The 14401-nt window shown below is 38.7% G+C and overlaps 1 pseudogene; it reads left to right on the top strand.

The window, feature by feature from the left end:
• The first annotated feature begins 12099 nt into the window (after nucleotides 1-12099).
• Nucleotides 12100-13673, top strand: LOC102810549 (annotated as a pseudogene).
• The last annotated feature ends 728 nt before the right edge of the window (nucleotides 13674-14401 follow it).

Below are 14401 nucleotides of genomic sequence, written 5' to 3' on the forward strand. Positions count from 1 at the left end.
GGGAACAAAGATCAGTCATGTAGAACAGTACACAGCTTCGTTTTAGATATGAATTCTAAATTCTAATTCAGAAAGCATGATACTCATACACTTGTACACATAACCCACACTGTGTAAACTCTCTGACCTTCAGATGAAGCCTGGATAATGTTTTATATTTATTTCATAAAGTACTAGAAAGACAGACTACGCATTCTTGCTTTCCTGAGGCCTTCATCATTTTCCAGTGTTTTATGAGAAAATTTATTTCAGTTTCTCAGCTGCAGAATCGGGATAGTGTGACCAAAACTACTGGTCATATTTTCTTTGTATTAGAGAAAATCTGGATTGATTGCCTTTCTGTGTCCAGCATATATCAGAGTGGCAGAAAATGTTTTCCTTTTATACAAAACTTCCCTCAACAAACATTCCTGTTATATATATACTTAGCACCTAACCTACACCCAATTCACACAGATAATTTCTTTCAGAGTCTAATGATCTATAAAGTTCAAAAATTTCCAGGCCTTTACAGAGCTACAGTTTGAGACTACAATTCATCTTACACATTCTTGTCAGTCACCTGATCAATGGATCCCATAGTGGGGTTCTTAGATGCAGATGGAGGCAGGACAAATTTGTCATTGTAAAGTGAGGAGTACAAGAGATCCACAGAAAATATCCTAGAATACAAGTAATATACAATGAAAGATACAAGACAGGGAGCACTTAATGACAAACCATGTCCAAAAGGAAGGATATTTCCCACTTCTGGGGAAAGCAAGTATGAAAGCATGAATAGAAGGCGTAGGCTTGAGTTCCCTGAAATATGAATATATAAAGCAGGACACTTTCCACAGGCTCTTAGCCTATGCCTTGTACTAGGAAGTATACTCATATGGATAAGGCAATTATTCGTGCACAAGATTTTCTTTACTACAACATTAAATGACCGCTCTGGGAAAATGATTAAGAAAATTATCCTTTGTTCAATTAGACTGGGTTGCAGTTATTAAACATGAGACATAAAAATGCTTTCAATTACACAGTAGAAAGCATATGTTTTAATAACAAATAAAATAATCAAGATAGTAGACTGAATCAATATAACTCTGTTTTGAAAAAAGAAAAAGCTATGTATTAAAAAGAGAACTGATAGATGACACAAAAATTTTAATAAGATGTTGTGAATGGTACTATTAGTTGTCTGTTTGTTTTTGTTTTTGTTTTTATAATTGCTGTCTTTTAGTTTTTTTTGCATTTATGAATTTCTTAATTGTTTTCCTTACTGAATACAAATTACATTGATAATAGACAAATTATAAACAAAGGTTTTTTAGTATTCTGGGTTATAACTCACAGAGTTCTTAGATGTCATAAAAAGAGAACAAAATTGGTTATCAATAAACCTGAGTTTGAATACAAATCTCTTGCTGTCCAGGTGTGTGGTCTCTATCAAGTCACACAGCCGCCACAATAAGAGCTATTATTAGGTGCCATTGAGATAGCTCTGACTCATAGCAACCCCACATACAACAGCAGCAAACTCTGCCTGGTCCTGTGCTGTCCGCACAATTATGGTTATGTTTGAGCCAACTGTTGCTGTCAATTTGTCAATCCATCTCATTGGAGGTCTTCCTCTTTTTCACTCACCCTCCATTTTACCAAGCATACCATCTCCAAGGACTGATCTTTCCTAAAACATGTCCAAAGTACAAGTGACCAAGTCTCATCATGCTTGCTTCCAGGGAGCAATCTAGGTGTACTTCTTCCCAGACAGGTTTGTTTGTTCTTCTGGAAGTCCATAGTACTTTCAATATTCTTTTACAGTCTTCCTGATTCACTGTTCAACTTTCATACGTATATGAGGCAAATGAAAATACTGTGGCTTAAGTGAGGCACACCTTAGTACTCAAGATGATGCCTTTGCTCTTCAAAACTTTCAAGAGGTCCAATACCATAATTCAGATGAGTGGATTCTTTTACAGTCTTCCTGATTCACTGTTCAACTTTCATACATATATGAGGCAAATGAAAATACTGTGGCTTAAGTGAGGCACACCTTAGTACTCAAGATGATGCCTTTGCTCTTCAACACTTTCAAGAGGTCCAATACCATAATTCAGATGAGTGGATTCTTTTACAGTCTTCCTGATTCACTGTCCAACTTTCATATGTATATGTATATGTTGTTGTTGTTAAGTGCCGTCGAGTCGATTCCGACCCATAGCGACCCTGTACAGGGTTTTCCGAGGGTGTAAATCTTTATGGGAGTAGAAAGCCTCATCCTTCTCCCGCGGAGCGGCTGGTAGTTTCTAACCACTGACCTTAAGATTCACAGCCCGATTCGTAACCACTACACTACCAGAGCTCCTTCATATGTATATGAGGCAAACGAAAATACTGTGGCTTAAGTAAGGCACACCTTAGTACTCAAAATGATGCCTTTGCTCTTCAACACTTTCAAGAGGTCTTTTGCAGCAGATTTGCCTAATATTTTGTCAAAAGCAATATGCTTTTTGATTTCTTGACTCCTGCTTCCCTGACTATTGATTATGGATCCAAGCAAACCGAAGTTTTTCATATATTCAATCTTTTCTCTGTTTATAATGATGTTATTTATTGGTCCAGGTGTGAGGATTTTGATTTTTCCTTTATTCTAAGGTGCAATCCATATTGAAGGCTGCCTCCTCATAACAGAGTTGACCATAATGGCATGAATGGAGCAAACCTTTCAGGACCTTCATTTGCTAAGGAGCCACAACTCACAATGAGAACAAACAGTTCCAAATATTCATTAATAATCAGAATGTGGAATGGACAATTTACGAATCTCGGAAAATTGGAAGTTGTAAAAAATGGAATGGAAGGTATAAATATCAATACCCTTGACATTACTGAGATAAAATGAGCTGGTATTGGCCATTTTAAATCTAGCAATCATATGCGTTATTATGCCAGGAATGACAAATTGAAGAGGAATGGAATCATCACAGAGAGCATTTCAAGATCTATCTTGAAGAATAATGCTGTCTGTGATAGGATAATATCCATCTACCTGAAAAGAAGACCAGTTAATACCACTATTATTCAAATGTACACACTGCTGACTAAAGCCAGTGATGATAAAACTGAAGAATTTTACCAACTTTTTCAATCTGAAATTGATTAAACATGAAATCAAGATGAACTGATCATTACTGGCATTTGAAATGTGAAAGCTGGAAACAAAGAGAAAGGAACAGTAGTAGTTGGAAAATATGACATTGGTGACAGAAATGATGATGAAGGTCACAAAATATAAATTTGCAAGACCAATGACATATTAATTGCAAATTCCTTTTTCAGCAACTTAAACAGTGGCACCATGAGTTAATGCACTGGACCACAAGGTTGGTCTGAACCACCATGTTGGCATTTCAAATCCACCAGCTGCTTCTTGGAAACATGATACAGGGTCACTATGAGTCAGAGCCAACTTGACAGCACTTAACAACAACATACACATGGATCTCACCAGATGGAATGCATAAGAATCAAATTGACTACATTTGTGGGAAGAGATGATGGAGAAGCTCAATATCATCAGCAAAAATAAGGCCACAGCAGACTGTGGAACAAATCATCAGTTGTTCTTATGCAAATTCAGACTGATACTGAAGAAAATTAAAACAAATTCACAAAAGCCAAAATATATCTTGAATATATCCCACCAGAATTTATAAATCAAGAGATCAAGAACAGATCTGATGTATTTATCACTAATGACAGAAAATCAGAAAATTTGTGAAGTGACATCAAGAACATCATCCATGAAGAAAGCAAATGGTAATTTAAAAGACAGAAGAAAGAAAAGACTAAAGTGGATGTCAGAAGAGACTCTGAAACTTGTTATTGAGAATGTTGTTGTTGTTAAGTGCCGTCGAGTCGGTTCCGACCCATAGCGACCCTGTACAGGGTTTCCGAGGGTGTAAATCTTTACGGGAGTAGAAAGCCTCATCTTTCTCCCGCGGAGCGGCTGGTAGTTTCGAACCGCTGACCTTAAGGTTCACAGCCCGATTCGTAGCCACTACGCTGAATCTAAAACAGAAGAAAAAAGGAAGTAAAAGAGCTGATGAGAAAATTTCAAGGGGCAGCTTGAGAAGACAAAGGTAAGTATTATAATGAAATGTGCAAAGACCTGGAGTTAAAAAATCAAAATGGAAGTATTTCTCAAGCTGAAAGAACTGAAGAAAAAAGTCAAGTATTCACTTGGGATATTATGGACAAAATATTGAATGTTGTAGAAAGTATCAAAAGAAAATGGGGGAAGACGTGGCTCTCGTCTGGGTGGCTTTCTTGACTCCTTTCTTTGGATTCTGCTTCCCATCTCATGCTCCCAGTGGTGCTGCCGCCTCAACTGCTCCTGCCGCTGCCATAACCACTGCAACCATGATCTCCTTAACTAAGACCCAGAGTTTTATCTGTGGCAGGCTTGGCTTTTGTAATTGGTTTAGAAAGAACATTCACAGCTTCATCTTCCAAAAACATAAAATGAAAGCTACAGGACTTTTCCTGGGTAGTGTATTTGTAGTCCTTGTTGGTTGGCCTTTGATAGGCATGATCTTCTAAATTTATGGGGGGTTTTCTCTTGTACAGGGGTTCTTGTTGGATATATTAGAAGTGTGCCAGTCCTTGAATAACCTCTTGAATTTCCCTGGAATTAGATAATCCATAGGTAAAGTTGGATAAAACAACAATATGGTATAATATCCATCAAGTGAACTGAAGACTCATTTAAAATATTGTTATTATTTATAAAATCCTTTGAAGAATAATCACAATTACATGAAATAGCTTGTAATGTTCTTTACAGAAGTTTATAATGCATAACCCACAAAGTACCAAGAGCAATTAGCAAAGATACAAAACAGGTTTGTTAATCAAGTGATCGAAGAAGTCAGCAAGCAAACAGAAGAGACGAAATCTACAATACAATCCGTATTGCAAATCTTGAAGGCTATTTTTATTGTTTGTCTACAATGTGTGAAACACAGCCATCCTTAGAGAACTGTGGTGCCTGTTGCTTTTCTTTTTCTTTTGAAGGTGCAGAAGCATCGGCGACATTGCTCTGTAGAAGGACCAGTGCAGTGGCAAAGCATTTCCAGTTGCACTGTGTCTCTGAAAACGAAGGACGAGTTATATTTGATTATGTCACTTTAATGTATTAAAACCAAGGGAAAAAATTGTTTGGATGTATAAATCACTTTGGGTTTGTTTTTTTTTTTATTATTATTATATGTGGTTATAATAAAACTGTTATGGTTCTTCTGAATCTTAATGTTTTAAAGCCAGATGAAGATCTCAGCTAGATATTCTTTGTTGTAATATGCTATTCAAAAACTTTTGCAGCAGTACATCAACAGGGAGCTGCCCAAACTTCAAACCAGATTCATAAGAGGAACTGGAAGTAGGGACATCATTGCTGACATCAGATGGACCTTGGCTAAAAGCTAAGAATACCAGAAATGTGATTTTTGTTGTTGTAAGTGTCATCGAGTTTATTCTGACTCATTGAGATCCTGTATAGGGTGTCCTAAGAGCAGCTATTCTGTTTGTACCTTCTTCAACAAATGCTTGTGCTTGCTGTGTGCCATATAGTTGCTAGACAATTCAAAGGAAACAGTAGAAAAAAATAAATAGCTTATGCTATTGTCATTTCCCAAGTTCTAGGCACCATTAAGTTTTTCATATGCATCTTATCTTCACAGTAATCCTGTGAAATGGATAATTGTCCATTTTCAGGTAAGGAATTAGGACAAGTTAAGTAACTTGCTCATGATCACATAGAAAAGCTGGATACTTAATTAATGCCTATTGTAGAAAATGTGCTTTTTATGTAAGTGGTTCTTAGTGCATTAGAAATACTGGGTTGTGGCAGTGGCTCCCATTAGAGTGGGCAGGGCTAGCTAGGCTAGGGATGGTAAATATCCCATGTATGAGAAAGGACAGTCTCCCATAATAGTAAAGTGTCTATAGTTCTGTCCTTGAAATGTCACTAATAGCTTTTAATTTTGCATTACAACAAAGGTAAAATACCACTGTCAGATAAGCACTAGACTGCTACCTGGAAAGTCAACTGTTTAAACCCACCAGCCACTCCTTGGAAACCCTATACAGGGTTGCTATGAGTTGGAACCGTCTTGATGGCACTTAACAAGAAGACTGGTGTATAAAAAATATAGAAAATTGTCTTCATATTTTTGGTACATTGTAATTTGGACAAAAATGACCTTTCTGCTTTGTGGTTAGTAGCCCAGTGCTTATCCTAAAGCTACCAGGCAGTTTCTTAAATTCTTTACCCATATTATCTCATCTAATGTTTCATAAATTAGATAGGTATACTTCTACTGTAAGAGTCTTGATGTTTAATGCTTGGTTGGGTAACCAAAAGGTCAATATTTCTAACCCACCAGCAACTCTGCAAGAGAACAATGTGCCGTCTGTTTCTGTAAGGATTTACAATCTTTGAGACCCTATTCTACTCTTTCCTCTCGAGTCACTATGACTCAGAATCGACTTGACAATAGGATTGTTTTCTGTTGTTTTTTTTTTTTCAACCTTTAGATAGATGAAGAAACTGAGACTTAAATTGATAAAATAATTGCCCAAGACAACAAAGCTAGCAAACTTAGAACTGAGAAACGACTCCGTATCTCCTAATCTTGTCACCTAAAAAATAAGGAAAACTTTTCTTCCCAAATTTCTATTTTAGTAGAAATCCACCCAAATAATAGGTGGTCACATAAAGGTGGGTCTTTACGTTGTTTTTGCTAGTTAATATAGCCCAAGAACTTAGGCCAATGCTTAGCACATAGTGGTTGTTAGGTGTTGTTGAGTTGGCACCAACTCATTGAGACCTTATGCACAACAGAATGAAACACTGCCTGGTCCTGCGCCAACCTCACAATTGTTGTTATGCTTTAAGTTCATTGCTGCTGCTACTGTTCCAATCCATCTCATTGCGGGGATCCTCCTCTTTTTCAAAAGACCTCCAAATAGCTGTTGTTTTTAAGTGCTGTTGAGTCATTTCCAACTCCTAATGACCCTGTATAGGGCTTACAAGGAGTAGCTGGTGAATTTGAACTGCTGACCTTGTGGTTCAAAATGACCTTGAGGTTAAGTGCTTATCCTATGGTGCCATACCAGGACTCTAAATAGTAGTACTCAATAAATACTTGTTGAATGAAAGTACCTGCAGAAAAGATTGAGCACATAACTCTCAGAGTTCTGGAAACAATCTTCAAAATTATTTTCTATATGCTGTACTTTTAAAACATTTCCTATTTTAACTTACAACTTGGCACAGATTTTATATTCTATCTCATAATACAGAATACTTGTCTTAAATTTAAAATCGTATTTCAAACTATTCAACTCTTAATAACCTTAAACCCTTTCCCTCACCAAGTTTTCAAGTAGATACAATGTTCCTGGGAGATTCGCTATATTTATGTCATGGTTTCCTGTTAGCCTGGCACAGTACAATCATTAAGTTTTTTAGCAGCTAAAATAATTGGCTCATTTGAAAATTGCAATTAACTAACAGCCCTAGATTATTCTTATAGACCTATTGTAAACCAGATAGCTTCATTTTATGCTGCCATATTTTTCATTTTTTAAAACTATATGCAAGCTATAACACTTTGTTCCTTATAAAACCAATCATTGTGTTCAAGTGATCATCCCAGACTGTTGAGAGGCTTTTCAATACAACTCTGCCACTTAGCATAGTAGCCATTACTCCTTGAGTGAAAATGTGCAGATGTGCCATGTCTTCAAAACTGAAGTGCAGGGCAGAGCATACTCTACAGCATGCTGCTGTTGTTGTTTGGTACCAGTGAGTTAGTTCAAACTCCTAAGAACCTTATGCACAACAGAACAAAACACTGCCTGGTCCTGTACCAACCTCACAATTGATGTTACACTTGAACCCAATGCTACTGCCACTTTGCCACCCCATCTCGTTTGGGGTGGGGGGGTCTTCCTTTTTTCACTGATTCTCCACTTTACCCAGCATGATGTTTTTCTGCAGGGATTGACGTCTCCTGGAAATATGTCTGAAGTATGAGAGACAAAGGCTGACCATCTTGGTTTCCAAAGAACATTCTAACTGTACTTCTTCCAACGCATATTTGTTTGTCCTGCTGGCAGTGCAGTGTACTTTTAATATTCTCCAAAACCATAACTCAAATGTGTCAATTCTTTTCCAGTCTTCCTTATTCATTGTTCAACTTTCACATGCATAAAAGGCTATTGAAAATATCATGGCTTAGTTCAGAAGTACCTTAGTCCACAAATTTGCATCTTTGCTCTTGAACACTTTAAAAAGGACATTTGCACCCCCCTCTAAGACTGAAACTCAAAGGGAACACATGAGCAGGCATGTAAGCTTGCTGGTAACCACACTGCTCTACTGGTGAGTGGAAGAGGGGGAAAGGCAGCAATGAAGAACTGGACTGAGTTCAACCATGTTCCATAGACACCTGTTGACCTGGAGATGAAAGAGAGAAGAAGAAGGGCTAGCTGGTCCAAAGTGTGGTGAGACCTGGGGACACCTGAGCCCATGGACAAGGACATAGCCGCAAAAGGCTAGAGCTGACAGTGAAGCATCCAGCTGATATAAAGTGAGGGGAGATGCACAAGAACACCCAAACTTGCAGACAGTACCCATTTGACCTAGCCTCGATGGCTTGATAATCAGAACCTGACTAGAGGAAGATAAAAAGTAAAACAATTTTTGATAAAGGAAATGAGGGTAAATTGCTACTATTTGATGAATTTGACCTATACTCCTGGAGGTAGTAGCTCAAAATAGCAACAGAGAGGAAAGGCATCTTTACACCAAGTATCAATGCTATCCCCTCTGTATACTGGGTAGATAGGGATGGGCAACTTAGACATTGGCTACCTAAAATGAGGAGGTGATAAAGGTATGAAGTGACTGGTTTACAAAGTTTCAAGAGGGAGCTTAGTTTAAGGGTGTGTGGGGGAAGAAAGAGTCCCCACTGAATAGTTTTCATCTTGTCTAGACGGGTCTGGTTAAAAGAGATTCTTATGATTCAATAGTGAGTAATTATTATCATGACTAATTGTGACTGTCACAAAGAAGTTTTGTAGCAAAACTAGGGAAGCAGTTAATCTTACAGTCCAGAAACAAAGGACCCTAGGACCATCAAGGGTGAAGAGCACCAGCAGAAGGCAGGACCTTATCCAGAGGAGCAGCAACACCAGAGATGGGGACATGGAGACGGGGAGCAGTTGAAAACTCTAGATTCATGGGAAGCAAGGGACTGAGAGCTGGTGACTAGGAGGCAGACTTGCAGAACATGCCTTTTGGTGGTGTACATTATTATATATGCCGGATTGTTTAAAAAATATATATATATAGCTAGAGTGAATAGAGAGAAATACTGTTAACTGATATTACATGGAGGGGATTGTAATCATTGTAATGAAATAAGGTGTTTAATTTGTTGAATGTACAACTGATGATCTGCCTTGCAAGCTTTCACTCAATCCACAACAAAAACAAAAACTATAATTCAAATCCATAACCTGAAAAAATAAAAGGACATTTGTAGAAGATATGCCTACACCCCATTTGATTTCCTGACTGCTTTATCCATGAGTGTGAATAGTAGATCCAAGCAAAATGAAGTCTTTGATAACATCAATCTTTTCTCCATTTATTATGATGTTATTGTTTGATCTAACTGTGAGGATTTTTATTTTATTTTGATTGAGGTCCAACCCATACTGAAAGCTTTGGTCTTTGAGATGCATCAGCAAATATTTTAACCATCAGTTGTTAACCTGCCCCTTAACCAGGTAGATATACATCTTAGAGTATGAGCACAGTGCAGATGCCTCTGTCTATGGCATGTATCCCTGCCGGTATCATTTTTCCTTATTCTAATAAACATCTTTTATACTATATTTCATTATTTTCTAGTGTTGTGTAGCCTGACCTGGTATCACTGTGAGCTTTTAAAATCAAGATCTCTAACAAGTCACTCTGGTAGTCATGTTAAAAATATGATAAGAAGAAAGAAGTGAGGCAAAAGGGTGTTATTTAGTGAGTTTGTACTGTTTCAGAAACCTTGGTGTTGCTACTGTTGCTAAGCGCCATTTGGTTCCAACTCATAGGAGCGGCTGGTGGGCTTAAACTGCCGATGTTGTGATTCAAACTGACCTTGCAGTCCAGAAGTTTATCCTGCATTGTCACACCAGGAGCCCTGGTAGTACAGTGGTTAAGTGCTTGACTGCTAATCAAAAAGTCAGCAGTTCGAACCCACCAGTCACTTTGCCGAAGAAAGATGTAGCAATCTGCTTCCACACAGATTTACAACTCAGAAATCCTATGAGACAGTTCTATTCTGTCTCACCAGCTGTTCCTTGGCAACCCTATACAGTGTCGCTATGGGTCAGAACTGACTCAATGACACTTAACAATAACAACCACAACAAAAAAACTGAGTCACTATGAGTTGGAATGGATTCCATGGCAACGGGCTTTATTATTTTGGATAGTGTCATTGCTTTTCTTTTTCTTTTTCACTTGTTCAAAAACATTAAGCACTTTATTTTCTGGAGATTAATATCAATTTCACTGTTTGATGGGCTCTGGAATTTACCTTTACTACATCTCTAAAAATCTTTGTTGTTAAGTGACCTCAAGTCGATTGTGACTCACAACAACCCTTTATAGTTTCTGAGGCACGGCTGGTGGATTTGAACCACCAACCTTGTGGTCAGCAATCTAGTGTTTGTCCCACAGTACCACACCAGGACTCCAACTCTGAAAAATGAGGATCATTTTTATGTATCTGCAGCACATGCTGTCAGAACCCCATCCACATCCTCTCAACTTTCCCAGCAGTTTTCTCAACAACTTCCTTCCTATCTGCTAAAGGGCGTTTTCTACCAAAAAAGTCTGCTAGACTCAAGAGTACGTGGAACTGCCAGCGGTATGTTTCCCCAAAGCATCTTAGAGAATGCTGAAGTTTGTTGAGTAAATAAATATTCCAGCTACCTTCCCCGTGACTGAGACAATCCTAAAGCTTGTTCCTCTGTCTCTCAGAAGGACCATGAATAGAGTGACCCCAATTTCTATAGGACTCATTCCCTATCTGGACTCCTGGTGCAGTGCTATAGTATAATGAGCTGGACTGCAAAGTTAGTTTGAGCTGCAAGGCCAAAAGTTCAAATCCACCAGCCACTCCTCTGAAACCCTATACAGAGTCACTATGGATCTGAACTGACTCAGTGGTCCTTGACAACAACACCAGTTCACTAACTGATGTACTTTTGCTTGCTTTCCTTCCTGCCAGTCTCAAATCTCTACTTCCATTCAATGCTTTCTGGGACCCCTTTCCAAAAAAACTACCTGAACTGAACCCCTCTCTGGGTCCACTTTAAGGAAAAGCAAAGCAAAGACACTGTATCTAATCGTCTAAACACTGCTCTGAATAATTTTTCTTGAACTTTCAAATGTGGTTCTCCAATCACTTCAAATGTTCGTACACAGATGCATTTGTGCTGATACACTGGAAATGGTTAAAAAAAAAAAAAAAAACTATGACTACTATCTTAGCACCACTTCAATGTCACATAGCCATGTTTGTTCTACCTTTTGTAGTAGTCACTCTTCCTTGCTAGAGATGTTGTTATTAAGATGGTCCCAAGTCAGAGAGCTTCAAATGCTTTACATTTTCAAGGGAGTAGAAAGTCTCATCTTTCTTCCACAAAGTGGCTTATATAGAATCTTGTCCAGTGCATATATAGAATTGTTTTAAAGACTTAATGAAAAGGCGTTTCTGCTTCTCCTCCCCTCTCAGGCTCCTCCTATCCAGCAGCAAGGGCAGCATCCACAGCAGCAGTTCCCCTTCGCCCAGGAAGCGAAGAGGCTGAAACAGAAATGAGAAACTCCCTGAAAAATTCCCAGCACACTACCTGCCCTGTGTTCCAGCCCATCTGAGTGTATTTTGAGTCTCCATTTTGCCCTTCAGCATAGTTGATATCCTTTCCAGCTTTGGGTCATCATCATACATGGAGCTGTGAAATCCGATATAACTGAAAATGTCTGAGGGTCTGGATAATGAAGAGATCCCCCCACCCAGCCCCCACTGAGGATGAATAGTAACAACCAGGATTCTTCAGAGATCAACCACAGCTCCAAACCACTTCCCATGTGAAGAATAAGAAAGCCAGGCTATGATCTATCTTTCCCAGAGGAGGGGATAAAAATCAATAAGAAGAAAGAGCACCCGGAGAGTTTCCTTCCTTCAGACTTTGAGCATAGGGCTCATGTGGGGTTGGATGCTATCACCAGGGGATTGACTGGAATTTCTGAGCAATGGGCCTGATTACTCCAGATCTCTAACAAAACCAAACAAGAAAAGAAAAAGAGTCCACTAGTGGTTCTAGATGTCCTCAAATTCTATGATTCCAAAGAAATCATTAACAAGCAGGAAATATATGAGCTTTACATCAGGAGATAAACGTGCACATCCTTCGAGTACAAAAACAGCATCAGAGCCTCCTCTAGCTCCTCCTGTGTTTGAAGAAGAAGATGAAGAAGAGAAAGAAGAAGATGACAGTGAATCCCCATCCACCAGTTAATGTACCAAGACCAGAGCATACCAAATCAATCTACACTTGCTCTGTGGTTGAATCTATTGCTTCACTAGCAGCCCCTAATAAAGAGGCCACACTGCCTTCCATTGCAAATGCCAATTCCAGCACTTTGTACAGCACGATCTACAAAGAAAAAAAACTGACAGATTAGGAGATCCTAGAGAAGCTAAGAAGCATTGTGTTCGTGACCCTAAGAAAAAATACACAAGAATTGAGAAAATTGGTCAAGGAGCATCAGGTTCTGTTTATATAATACTACATATTACAACAGGACAAAAGGGGCCATAAAGCAGATAAATCTTCAACAGCGGCCCAAAAAGGAATTCATTATTAATGAAATTCTAGTCATGAGGGAAAATAAGAACCCCAATATTGTTAATTATTTAGATAGTTACTTAGTGGGTGATGAACTATGGGTAGTCATCGAATGGAAACCTGGCTGATGGCTCTTTGATTGATGTGGTCACGGAGACCTGTATGGATGAAGGACAGATAGCAACTGTCTGCTGAGAGGGCCTTCAGGCATTGGATTTCTTGCACTCAAACCAAGTGACAATACTCTACTCAAGATGGATGGCTCTGTTAAACTGATGATTTGGGGTTCTGTGCACAGATCACCCCTGAGCAAAGTGAACGAAGCTCTATGGTGGGAGCCCCCTATCAGATGGCACCTAAGGTGGTAAATGGAAAAGCTTATGGCCTGAAAGATGATATCTGGTCTCTGGGGATTATGGCAATTGATAGAGTAAAAGGCAAACCCCCTTAACCTTAATGAAAATCCATTCAGGGCATTGTATCTGATAGCTACTAATGGACCCCCAGAACTCTAGACTCCTAAGAGACTGTTGGCTGTCTTCCGTGACTTTTAAAATCGCTGTCTTGAGATGGATGTGGAAGGGCGAGGATCTGCCAAGGAGCTTTTGCAACATCCATGGCTAAAATTAGTCAAGCCTCTCTCCAGCCTGACTCCTCTGATTATCGCTGCAAAAGAAGCAATTTAGAACAGCAGCCGCTAGGATATAGTCCTTACCCCATACCATCTCCCTCATGAGAAAGACTGAAATGAAACTCTGCTGCAGGAAAGATGGAAGAAAAGACAGTGAAAAAGAGTGAGGGGGAATCTTTACCTTTCAAATGAATCGAAACTTCTTATAAACCTTTTTTTCCTACTCCCTCAGATTAATGTAATTTATTTGCACTCCTGAACCACAGCCCACACAGGGCAGTAATGTTGAAGTGGTCACTTCTACTGTGAAGCAAAAGATCCATTAGAGAATCCCTTCATTTTGTGCATCCACTTTGAAGAAAAAGGTTTCTCGAAGATGAACAACCCCTCTTCACAGTGTTGTGTTTGTTTTTAAGTTAGAGAGTAATCCCGCTTGCATTTGAACCTTCAACACTCCTTACCCAATGTGGTATTTTTCATATGCACTGTCATTAGATGTCCAGAAAAAAAAAAGGCAACGCTTAAAAAAAAAAAAATTATAAACAGAGCAAGTACTGTGTGAACATGTGGAAGTTCATGCCCTAATAGAATTTCAATTTTTTATTCTTCTTCTATAGTGGTGGCTTGGTTTGTGTACCTATTTTTCTGCATTTGTATTGGAAATGGTTTCTTTTAAGACATTTCCAAAAGCAGAGAGGAATATGTGAGCTCAGGAAGGGCTTTTGAAAACTGTATATTGAAATAAAGCTCAAATGTTGAAATCCTGAAAAAAATAAAGACTTAATAAAGGGGTCTCTA

Source organism: Chrysochloris asiatica, unplaced genomic scaffold (genome assembly GCF_000296735.1).
Source record: "Chrysochloris asiatica unplaced genomic scaffold, ChrAsi1.0 scaffold00024, whole genome shotgun sequence".
Lineage (NCBI taxonomy): Eukaryota > Metazoa > Chordata > Mammalia > Afrosoricida > Chrysochloridae > Chrysochloris > Chrysochloris asiatica.